Source organism: Myodes glareolus, chromosome X (genome assembly GCF_982192425.1).
Source record: "Myodes glareolus chromosome X, mMyoGla1.1, whole genome shotgun sequence".
Taxonomy (NCBI): Eukaryota; Metazoa; Chordata; class Mammalia; order Rodentia; family Cricetidae; genus Myodes; species Myodes glareolus.
This window is the reverse complement of record NC_142053.1, coordinates 108,704,959-108,717,887: the sequence shown is the minus strand read 5'-3', so window position 1 is coordinate 108,717,887 and position 12,929 is coordinate 108,704,959. Positions and strand designations below refer to the sequence as shown.

General features: G+C 39.5%; 1 pseudogene; it reads right to left on the bottom strand.

Annotated features, from left to right (window-relative positions):
• The window catches only part of LOC146889043 (small ribosomal subunit protein eS6-like), a 61,106-nt pseudogene that overhangs the window by 28,140 nt on the left and 20,037 nt on the right, over nucleotides 1-12,929 (bottom strand).

Here is a 12,929-nt window from a genome sequence, read left to right as displayed (position 1 = left end):
CTTTCCTCTCTTGATGCATGATTAAATGAAGAACGATTAATAAAACCTCAGGATCAGAAAATGGGGTTCCACCTGAAGATCTGAGAAGTAAAACAGCCATCTACTGGCTCTTATTTTGACCTCAGTCCAAAATGGTGATCCTACCTCCAGGAATCTCAGATGAGTCTGTGTCTGAGAGCTGTCTCCCCCTCTCCCCTGCCCCCTCCCGCGTCTTTAGGGCTGGGATTAAAGACATAAACCACTGAAATTACAGGCATGCACCACCTGATTTCTATGGCAACTAGGGTGGCTACTGGGATTAAAGGTGTGTGTCATTGTGGTTACTGGAATTAAAAATGTGTGTTACCATAATTTAGTCTGTAAGGCTGACCAGCGGGAACCGTTTTACTCTCAGATTTTCAGCCAGTCTTTATTTATTAAAATACATTTGAAATGTCACTATACTCACTCGTTACATTTGTAGTAGTATTTTATCACCACACTAGGAGAAGAACCAAAGAAAATGTCCATTTTTGAACACACATAGAACAGCCTTCTACCAGCAGCACAACCTTTAAGTATAGATAGATCTTGCTCTCGTTCACTGTTTTTGTGCATGGACTGCACCTCTTCTTCACTAGCGTTTCCAATGGCTAAGTGCTGGTCTAAACACTTGTGCTTTTGTAGCCCATGAAAACAGCTAACATTTTCTGAACTTAAATAATTAGATCAAATATTTCACTAGCATATATAAATTATGTATAAACAAATGCATTATGTTATTTCCATGCACACATCTAATGTATTTTGATCTTACATTTACCTCCCTCTTGACCCTCTTTTGTCTACTGTCTAAGACGGTGACTCCCTTCCTCCTTTCAACCAGTCTACATTCTGCTTTAATACCTGTTGTTTTACTTTGTTTTGTTTTCTTGGTGATCCAGTGCGCATTTCATTAGGGTGGCTTATAGAAGTGTTGGTGCGAGATTATTTGTAGAAACTTGGGCATTTTCCCTGTGACTTAAACACTGAATAAAATGTGTCTAAGCCTTCCAGCGACCAATAATTGAGTATCTATCCTCAGGGAGGGGAGGGGTGGGATCTCACAAGCCTTCCATACTTTATGACAGGATGTTGACAGACTCAATTGTGCAATATCCTCAAATGAAAGGCTAGACTGGGACTACTTAGCCATCTGAATGAATGCAAATGAATTGATGCTAGATTATTTCCTAGAGTGCAAGCAGACATAACTCCCGACTGCTGGTACAACTCAATCGGAAAGAACAGAAACGGTAAACAATATGTGGTTTTATAAATGCCCTTTTATACACCAGTGTCCAGATAGCAAACACTCAAATAGATGAAATGTAGAAATGAATCTTAAACAATCTAAAAAAGAATGGGAATAGAGCACAAAGAAATACACCGAGAGGGCCAATGGCAAAAATCACAAAGATGGAATAAATGAACCCAGTTAGTTTTGTAATTACAAATTTTGTTAACTTGTGTAATTAAAACAACAACAACAGTAATCTAGCCTCCTGTAACTGTAATCTGAGGCTTCAGGAAACTGAGGCAAAAGGATGACTTTAAGTTTGTTTAATTATTTAATTCTAGCCTGACTTGTAGTGTAAAACACTGTTTCAAGAAGTAAATAGAATAAGAATTAGAAAACCAAGCTCCAAGCCTTAGTTAAAAAAATATTATACACAGTATTGTTTAAAGTGTGCATATCTAAAATAAAGTAGCACAGAAATGTTGAAAGTCACATGACTAAAAAGTCATATCACATTAGTACTAAGCAAAAACAGTTTGAATTATCCCTAGTATTGTAAAGAAGTAGCCTGGGAGGTGAAGTGTATGCCCGAGAAACCACTTGTAAAGGAAAAACCAGAATTCTCCAGTGGAGCCTAACTAGACATACAAACCACACTTATGAGTAGGCCCCATGCCCAGCAGTACATGGTCAACATAAGATGAATTTAGTGGCATTCTTTTAGGTTTTTGTCTTATATTTCTGTGTTTGGGCATTTTTTTTATTTACTGCTCTTTTGTTTGTTATACGCTGGTTTCCTGTTTTGTGTTTTCATGGGTTTTGTTTGTGTGCTTCTTGTGCTTTTTCTTTTAAAATATCTGTTTTTTTTAAAATTTGCCCATTTATTTTACACACAGAGAAAGAGGGAGGGAGGGAGACAAGGGGCATAGGGTTGGTAAGTGGAGAGTTGGAGGTTGAAGAGGATCTGGTAGAAGTTGGAGGAAGGGAAACTGTGACCAGACATATTATATGAAAATATTTTCAATGTAATAAGTAGAGAGAATGATACTAATGATAAAAATGTGCTGTATACTGTAAAGTTACCAATCAAATGTTATTACATTAAAAATGTGTGTCTAAGGATAACACACTACTGAGACACATGTATGTACACACATTACATAAAATGGCTGAAGCACATGCCAAACTACTGAAAATCTGACTACATTTGAGAAGCTTAATTAATCTCAACACATGTATAAAAAAATCTATTCTCTAATATCTCATTCTTTCTAATCCCAACTGCACTCAAAATTGAGAATAAATGAGACACTAGAAATGAAATATATTGCACACTTTTAAATGGTTGCAAACTACCATTTGACAGGTAAAATTAGTATAACATGCAAGCATAAGGACCTGAGTTCAAATCTCTAAAACCCAAGTGAAAAGCTGTACATATGTGTCTATAACCCCGGAGCTGTGACAGCTAGAAATAGGAGGGTCACTGGGGCTTGAAGAACGCCAGCCTAGCTCCAGGTTTAATAATAGCTTCTGTCTCAAGGAATAAGGCAGAGGGTGATGGAGTAGGAAACCAGATGTCTTCCCCTGGCCTCTGTATGGGTTCACAGCTGCATGGAGTCACATACACATGTGTGCTTACACCACACACACACACACAATTAAAAAAGAAAACCATTAACAATGGTGACAAACAATTGCTAAAACTCCCAAAACAGAGACAAGAAGCCAAAGCAAGCCAAAAGAAACACCAGCATTTGTAGGAAGATAGAACTTAAAGCCACGGGTGCCCCAGAAATTTCCAAGACGAGAATCATGGACTAGAATGTAGACTGCTCATATACAAGACTGCTCGGAATAAAGGGGACCTGGAATAGATTTAGTGTGGAAAAAAACACAGGCCAATCCTTGAGACAGTGTCATTGAGCATAGGGAGCAAAAAGACCCCAGAAACAACGAAAGAGGCAAGGTCCTGGGCTGCAGAGCGCTGAGACTCAGGGTTTATGTGCAGTTTGACCCAACTTTGCTAGTGCATGGAATGCACTAGTCTTCCCTGAGACAGAGATGCAGAAGTTATTTGGGTCTCCCGAGGGGATGCATTTGTCCAAACCACTTGGGAACTCTCCTTCTGAAGCAATGCTTCACGCAGTGGTGCTGGCTTTGGAGAAGGAATTCTGTCAAAAAATAAAAGCCATAGAAAGATGCTTAGACGTGAAAAACCATACGTTTTTGAACAAAAGGATATCTTACAAGTAAATAAATATGTGTTTCCTTGTAAAATGGCAAGGGAGTTCCTTTGTATTAAAGAGCTGGCGAGATGAAGCTGTGAGGGCACAAGTGGAGGACCCACATTTAATTCCCAGGATCCACATGGTGGCTCACAACCATCTGAAACTCTAGTTCCTAGGGACAGAATCACTTTTCTGGATTCCTTGGGCACCAGGTAAGAATGTGGTGCACAGACATACATGTAGGCAAAGCACCTACACACATGAAAATAATTTTAAAATGATTTTCAAATATTTAAACAATAACAAACTACTAAGAAGGCTATGTCCTCCACTGGTGGTTATGATGGAAGACTTACTCAGTTGGTAGGATTTTATTTTGTTGTTATTATCATTATTATTCTGTGTTTTGAGATAAGATCTTTTTATATAGCCCAGGCTGGCATAGAACTCAATATGTAGACCAGGATGGCTTAGAACTCAGTATGTTGATCAAACTGGCAATCGCACTACTGGCTATTCTCCTGCCTCAGTCTCCATAGTTTTAGGATTACATAAGTATGTTGCCACTCCTATGTTTTAGATGGTATGTTTTTGAAATAAAATAAAAATCCTCTACCTATGATGATTTTTTTTGGGAGGGGATGAATGTTGAAGAAACAAATGATTGAGCCCAGTTATTTTATGCTTCAACATGGTAGCTATTTACTAATATTTAATTTCTTGAATATACTATTCCTTATACATTGAGGGAAATGTGGTTTATATACATAAGAGTATATTTCCTTTTTAAATGTGTGTGTATGGTATATTTGTACTAGTGTGTGTGTGCATATAAACACATGGGTGCCTGTGAAGCCCAGAGGTTGATATCAGGTAACTTCTTCAGTTGCTTTCCACCTTGCTCTTTGAGCTAGGTTCTTTAACTAAACCTGGAACTCACCATTTTGGCTAGGCCGATTGGCCAGTGAGCTCCTGCTTAACTCTGCTCCCTACCCCCATCTCACCCATGGAGTTGCAAATGTATTCCAAAGGACTTGGTTCTTTACACCGTTGCTGGCGTTCTAAATTCAGGTCTTTATATTTGTGCAGCAGACTGAACTATCTCCCCATCCATAGTAATATATTTACTTATGATCAGTTAAACCTAGAACTAAGGGCTGGCAAGGTGAGTCAGTAAGTAAGTGCTTATAACGTAAGCCTGATGGCTCCAGGTCACTGTTTGGGATACAAGTAAAGGTGAAACGTGAGAATCCAACTCCATAGTTTTCCTTACTTCCAGAGGGATGTTATGGCCTGTGTGCATGCACGCGTGCGTGCACACACACACACACACCACTACAGATAAAACACACAGAAAAATAATAAAATAAAAGTTTAAAAAAAACATAGTAGTCGTCTAAACCATTCACAATTACTTATATTTTACTATTTAAAGTTTAATCTCCAAGTGATTTTAAACAACTCTCACATACCTCAGATAATCATTAAAGAGTCACCATGTTTCGATTAGATTACTAATCCCTTTCTACTTCGTGTTCATTTTTTCCAACATTTGCTTTCCTAGATTCGGAAAATATCTTATGAATGGATTGAACTGAACAGACTGGAAACAGGAGGCTTAGTTTTCATACTTCATACTTGACAGTCAGCAAAGAATGACGTCAATGATCCTGGAAGCATCAGATTTATCTAGCAGGGTTTATGTCACTGCTGTTCCATTTCTGATGCTTCACAGTACAAGATGGTTTTCTACTGTCGGGATGCAACCTTGCACAGTGAGTGGAAGGAAACTGGCTTATGAATGATTTGAAGTTTGTGGTCCTGATAAAGCCTGTGCACATAAAGAAAGAGCAGAGACAGGCTTGTAGGGCTCCTTGGAACTCAAATGAGAAGTGGACTCGTGCCCCTAACCCAGACGCAATCTGTAATGAATAGCCACTTGCAAATGAAAGTTTAGTTTCCATTAAGGGAATCTCACTGGGGAAACAGACTACTACTCTGAAGGGTGGTTTGCAAGTCCAGCAGTAGATGAGCAACAGAAAACAAACTCACCAGCATCTTTGGAAGCTTCTTGTCTCCTAATATTGTGTCAGGCCTTTTCCTTTAAAAAATATTGTTGTGCGAAGAATGGATGAAGAAAATGTGGCAATTTACACATTGGAGTACTGCTCAGCGGTAGGAAAGCAATGGCATCTTAAAATTTGCATGCAAATGAATGGAACTAGAGAAGCCATCCTGAGTGAGGTAACCCAGACCCAGAAAGATGAACATGGCATGCACTCACTCATAAGTGGATATTAGTTGTAAAGCAAAGGATATTGAGCCTGTAGTTCATGGTCCTAGAGAAACTAAGTAACAAGGTGAACCCTAAGAAAAACATACATAGATCCACCTAGAAAGGGGAAAGAGACAAGATTGCCTGACAAAATAGGGAGCATGGGGTGGGGGAGAAGGGAGGCTGGAAGAAGAGGGAAGAAGCAGGGAGGAGGAGAACTTGAGGGAATGGAATAGTTGAGGTGGAGGAAGGACAGAGATGGGAGCAAAGAAAGAGATATCTTGATTGAGGGAGCCATTATGGGGCTATCAAAAAACCTGACACTAGAGAAATTCCCAGGAATCCACAAGGACGACCCCAGCTAAGACCCTAAGCAATTGAGGAGAGGATGACAGAACTGGCCTTGTCCTGTAGTCAGACTGATGATTATTTTATATCACCACAGAACCTCCATCCAGGAGCTAATGGAAGCAGAGGCCGAGAGCCGAAGTGGGGAGAGACTGGGAGGAGTAGAGGGAGGGATATTCTAATCAGTATATATTGTGTGAGAAAAGAATCTATTTTCATTAAAAGGGAAAAATGAACAGGGAGCATCAGATAATTGTACATTCAGTCTAGAAACTGATTTGCCTAAACATTTTATGTGTAGCAGTGGGACAACCATTTGTATTCCCTGTTCCTGACGACACAACCAATAGCTCCCAGATTCGTGGTTTTCTTTTTCTCTTCATAAAATTAAAGTTTAAAGTTATTTGTGTGTGTGTGTGTGTGTGTGTGTGTGTGTGTGTACCCATGTTGTGTTATAAGGATGCAGTTGGATGTCATAGGACAACTGGAAGGAGTAGGTTCTGTTTTTCCTCCTTGTGGGTCCTGGTAAGTGAAACTCAGATTGTCAGGATTGGCAGCAATCACTCTTATCTACTGAGCCATCTCTGGCCCGAATGGTTTTCCATATGGGTCGAATCGTCCATTGTGTTTCTCACATGTCAGTCTTTTACCATGGGACAAATCTCAACTAGTGATTCAGGTTCCTGTGTAGACAAATGGGTATTATAAAACAAGGAAGACCAATTCAGGTTTCTAAAATCAAATCAGAGGCTTGGGTTCTTTACTCTAATATTGATCAAGTCTTATTCTAATTTAAATTTAACTTCAGTGGTCAGTATTCTTTTCCTGTGACTATCTCAGATATAGCTTGTATTGTATATTTTTAATCAACGGGAGTGAAACTTTCCAAAGTCCCTGTATGACAAACCTAGGTATGTGAGGGGACAGACATGTAGTAAACTTGGTTTAAGATTTGCTAATAAATGTATTGATAAATCATACCATCACTTTGTATCCAATAAGTATATACAATGAAAACATAAAAAGAAAAACAAACAAGCAGTTTGAGAATGCTGCTAATTTTTTGAGGGGAAGGTTTTAAGACATGGTTTCTCTGTGCGACTTTGGAGCCTGTCCTGGAACTCTCTGTAGACCTGGCTGGCCTTGAACTCACAGAGACCTGCCTGCCTCTGCCCGCGGAATGCTGGGATTAACGGTGTGCGCTACCACTGCCCAGCGAGAATACTGCTAACTTTTTAAAAATAAAACTGATGAAAGAAACTATTAGCAGTAATAGCCCAGGAGAACATTTGGAATAAGAGAGTAATTTTACAAGTATTCATGTTCTTCATGTAGCAGATCAACCTATTAATGGCTAATTAAAGATTACAGTTCCCCTTTGTCTGGACGCAAGTAATTATGCAGTTCTTTTTTAAAAAAACTAATTTCCCACATTTTATAAATATTTACCTTCAGTATAACCTAACCTGTAGGTAATACTCATTGTAAATTGTGTCAGAAAAGCAACAAGATTTGACAAGTTCAGATATATTATTCCTTACAAAGGAGAGAATAATAGTTTTTCTTATTTATGTTGGCAGATGATAAGAGCAGGCAAATCTCTCATTTGGTCCTAGGAAAGCAGTTAACAGCTTCTTACTGAGGAGGGACCTCTCTTGCAATGGCAGTCCCAACTGATATTTGCTTGTAATCCAGCATCATTCTCCAGAGATGAAATGGGAGTCCAGAAATATTCATGTTATGGTGGTCATACAGCCAGAAATTGGGATGAACATCTAAGAACACACATATAGGGCTGGAGAGATGGCTCAGTGGTTAAGAGCACTGGCTGCTCTTCCAAAGGTCCTGAGTTCAATTCCCAGCAACCACATGGTGGCTCACAGTCATCTGTAATAAGACCTGGCGCCCTCCTCTAACATGCGGGCATACATGGAAGCAGAATGTTTTATACATAATAAATAAATCTTAAAAAAAAAAAAGAACACACATATAGCTAGCTAGCTAACTGAGCTGCAGCAGATCCAGAGGATAGGTGAAGTGGATTCAATGGGTGAATCAATTCTCTTCCTTTTTTCCTCTTTCTCATTCCCATGTAATGGCTATGTATGTCTGATAATAGGTAGCCGGCACCTGTGTTTCATGGTGAACTAGAATCCCCTTTGTGTGTGTATCTGTGTGTTGCTGTGTGTGTGTTGCTGTGTGTGTGTGTGTGTGTGTGTGTGTGTGTGTGTGTGTATGAAAGAGAGAGAGAGAGAGAGAGAGAGAGAGAGAGAGAGAGAGAGAGAGAGAGAGAGAGAGAAAGGTGCATTTATCATTGTGGGGAAAAAAGTGACCCACATGGTGCAGGCCCTTCTGCCTGCTCCCCTCAGTCTCTCAGCCCTCCTTAGTGATATGCTATCGGTCACATTCTGATAAGGATGCCAAGCCCAGGAGAGTGGCCTGTCCTGTTGAGATCACACAGGGATTCCCAGACAGAACAGGCATTAGCCTGTTTTGCCCACCCTTTGGCCTGTTATCCATCATTGGCTTTGCAAGAGATTCTCCGGCTGATTTCCACATGCCAGAATGAGACATTACACACTAGTGAGGCTCCTGCTGTTCTGTAGTCACACTAACTTATGAGACTGAGCAAGTACTACTGTTTGGCATATTCTAAGGTTTTGAATTTCATCATTTAGATCTTAGATCTGCAATGAGCTTACATACTATTGCTTACAGTACCTGTTTAACACCGTTCAAATGATTTTCCTTTTCATTTTTTCTCACACCACAGAACTTTAATATACCTTTACATTTTAATGTACCCTTAAAAAATCCTGATTCATTGTGCACTATAATCAGCATTTCAAACCACAGAGCAAAAACAAAGAATCTATGTACTTCATATCCAGACAAAATTTAAGATCCAAATCAATCAACTTGCACCCTAAGCAAGCAGTTTGGAATATTTGAATGAATTGCATAAACATAAAGTCAATGAAAATGAAGAGCATCATGGGGAATGATCCATGGAATGATCTCCACAAGACAGCTGAGGAAAACTGATGGTCATGGCCATGGAAGGACATACCAGGGTTCTCAGTGCCCAGTCCCTGTATGACTTGCTTAGGTGTATGACTTGCACCTAAGGCTATTAGGCAGAGCACCAGGCAGGATCTGGTCACGTGGAGAATAGTCAGCCTTTAACCATGAGTGCATTTAAGCCCCTGGTAGGCAAGCAACTGTGCTTTTCCTTAGCTAGTGAAGAAGCCACAGCTTTCTTCATCTTCAATGTTCATATCAGTCTTCCAAGAAGATTTTTATGTTTTCTGAAAACATTGGAACTTTTTTCCATGTTGTATGGCCTTAAGACACAATCACTTGATATTCTTTCTTCATTTTGAGAGCCCAAAGGTGAATTTATTCTTCAAGGTCTGGTCATTTATTTGTTACTCTATTGGCAGGATGTGTGTGTGTGTGTGTGTGTGTGTGTGTGTGTGGTGGGGACGAGTTTCAAGATAGGTAGCTCTGACTGTTCTGGAACTCATTCTGTAGACAAGGCTGCCCTCAAATTCAGAGACACCCCCCCCCCCGCCCCGCTTATGCTCTGCTTCCCAAGGTCTGAGATTAAAGGTATGTGCTACCCTTGCCTTGCTCCTATTTGTTACTTTGCTTGTGGGTGTGTTGTGGGGGAGGGGGGTTGTAGACCAGGCTGGCCTCAAACTCACAGAGATCTCTGCCTCCTGAGTGTCGGGATTAAAGTCGTGCACTGCAACCATCCAGCTCCTATTAGTTGCTCTTAAAAATTTATTATTTGTGCTGAAGAGATGGCTCAGTGGTTAAGAGCACTGGCCGCTCTTCCAGAGGTCATGAGTTCAATTCCCAGCAACCACATGGTGGTTCACAACCATCTGTAATGAGATTTGGTGCCCTTTTCTGGCATGTGGGCATACATGAAGACAGAATGGTGTATACACAATAAATAAAAATAAATAAATCTTTTTTAAAAAAAACCTTATTATTTCCCGGACTCAGGAAATAATACTTAGAAGTAGAAGCTCTCAGAATGACAGCCTTTGTCTCTTGGCAATCTGTTCCTGGTGGTTTTCTTCGACTTCCTTCATTCGCTTGCTCAAAAGTTTGGCATATTCTATAGCTTCTATCTTTTTATTCTTAGTATGTTGTTGCTTCTTCAGAGAAATACATCAGCATTTGTGTTACAGGACGTGTGGAGTAATAAGACACTGAACTTAAGGTGCCTTGGTGCTGAGGGACTTTCTACCTTCTTTGTTTTAGGGCTTTCTAAAAACATATTGCTAGACATCATCATCTTTAGAGAGGTTGAAAAGCTTTCGGATTCTACGAGCTCTTTATGGCCTCAACTGCAGAGGCACAGTGGTCTCTGTCAGTCCAAAAATATCCTTCCCTATTTTATTTCATTTTATACAATAATCAAGTTGAGAACGCTCAGATTGGCATCCACAACACATCCCAAACAGAATTGCCCTTCCTCTCTCCAGTTCTCCTTGGTCTATAACAAGAATGCCCATTAACTCAACAGCAGGCACACCCTACCCAGGGTCAAGACACCTTGCTTCATGAGAAACCCCTGTTTCCCACCACTGATTTGGACCACATAACCCAGAGCATCTTCACCCAGAGATCTTCACCCAGAACATCACCAGCTCCTTGTGTTAGAATATACAAAGTTTGCATTCATCACCCACTTCAACGAGTTTCTGACAGCTGGTGGCTGAGTGGGGGAGATTATCAGCTTCGTCTTTACATGGCCAACTGCCCAAAAAAAACCTCCAGAAAGAGCCCAAAGTTGAACTTTTAAAAGTTCCCATGCTCAAATCATTTTCTCCTGTCAATTGAAACAAAATTATGTACCTTGAAAAAACATTATTAAGGTGCTGAAGAGATGGTTTAGTAGTTAAGAATACTTGTTGGTCTTCTAGAAGTCCTAAGTTTGAGGTGGCTGGCTCCCAACCATCGCTAACTCCAACTCCAGGGGATATGATGCCTAAGGCCTTCTCTTGGAGCACATTAAGATGACTCCTTAGCAAAGAAATATACTTTCTCTTTAAGCTATCAAGGTATATGAACTTAATTTAATAACACAATAATTTTGTTCCATCCCTTTGCCAAAAATTAGTATGATCCCATTTTTTTAAAAAAAGCTTTCTTTGGGAAAAATACTAGCTTTAAAAATATGTTTGAGGAAACAAAGCTAACCAAATGCAATCCACATATAGACTATTCTAATTTGAGTTGCAAGAGAATTGAGCAAAGCAGCGTCAGAAGCAGAATAAACAGAAAGAGGGGCATTAATTTGAAACTGTCTCTTCCAAAACATGAGGAGCAGTGAAACAGCTATATTATATTTTGTAGAAGTAGTTTTGAGTTAACAAAGGAAGTCTGGCACCAGCAAAGACCACCAGACTCGAGGCTTAAGAAAATTCCAAGGACAAAGTTAGTTAACCGAACTCACATTCTTGTGGTAGTCCAGTAACAAAAGAGACGGTTAATGGCATTTTTATATTTTTCGTGAGAAGGATAGGTCTGAGCAATGAGGGCAAAGCTTGTTTTATTACGTATTCCAAGACTGTTGATGCTCATCTTTTGTGGAGAAATATCTAAAGATGTTAAAAAATTTACTCTTCTCTTATGGATCAAGGTTTTTCACAGCGTGAATGGATGTCACTTGAAACACCAGCCCCATGCGTTAGAGAAGTTTTCATAAAATTATAAATAACTTCTTTGGAAGCTCTGGTATGAACTACAGACCACTTCTCCTTGGATAAAAGCGTCTTTAGTTCCTATAATATACATGTGCTAAGCAGGCTAAAGTTAATATTTACAGGGTCATGATAGAACCAGTCTATATAAGTAATCAACTAAAAGTTTATTTCAGAAAAATTTAGTAGTGGAAATTCCTATTACAAAAAAAATTCCTGAAATTACAAGATCAAATGGAGTTTTATAATCAGTTTCTCATTCTAATCAGAAAGAATAAGAGAAATGAAATTGAGGGATGAACTATGAGCCCTCACAATGTTTTCTGTCAGCTGTGAAACCTACCAGAACATGGATTAATGTGTGCTTGGTACAATTGCCCTTACTAATTGAACAAATGCTCAAACAGTATTTTCTGGGGGTCGGGTGCAGTTGTTTGCATTTTCCAAGTATGTACTCAATAAATTCTCATGATAACCAGAAGCAAAGACGACTGCTGTGGTCCCATTTTACAGCACATAAAACAAGTCCAGTATTGGTGAGAACTAGAGGCTGTATTCCACCTGACTCTGATTCATGGTCTTTAACTTTATTGCACACTTCCTGGATTCCTTTGTGTTATAAATTAGATCTCCAAAGATTTGTATGTTAAAGACATGTGAATATAGTGCTGTTTGGTAGTGATGGAACCTTCTGGATGTCAGGATTAATGTTAGGGAGTTAGGTCATTGGGGTATGCCCTTGAAGGGAATTATTAGTACTCTGACCTGGCCATTTGTCTCCTGCCCCCACTTTCCTCTGGCCACCATTATATGAAAAAGATTTATTCAATCATATTTTCCCAAGCATAATATCCAGACCACAAAGTAGTGGGACCAAGGCACCATTGGCTGATGTTTATAAAATCATAAGGCTAAAATTCGTCTTGCTACCGTTTGAATTGGTTATCTCAAGAGTTTTGTCACAGCAATACAAAGAGCACTAACACACGTTGTTATTCATGCTTATTTGGTGGATGAGAATTTTCACAAAGGGAAAGCAAAGGTATCAATTCAATATTCAATAGCCAGCAGTATCTCAGTTCACTTCCTTCCTGAGA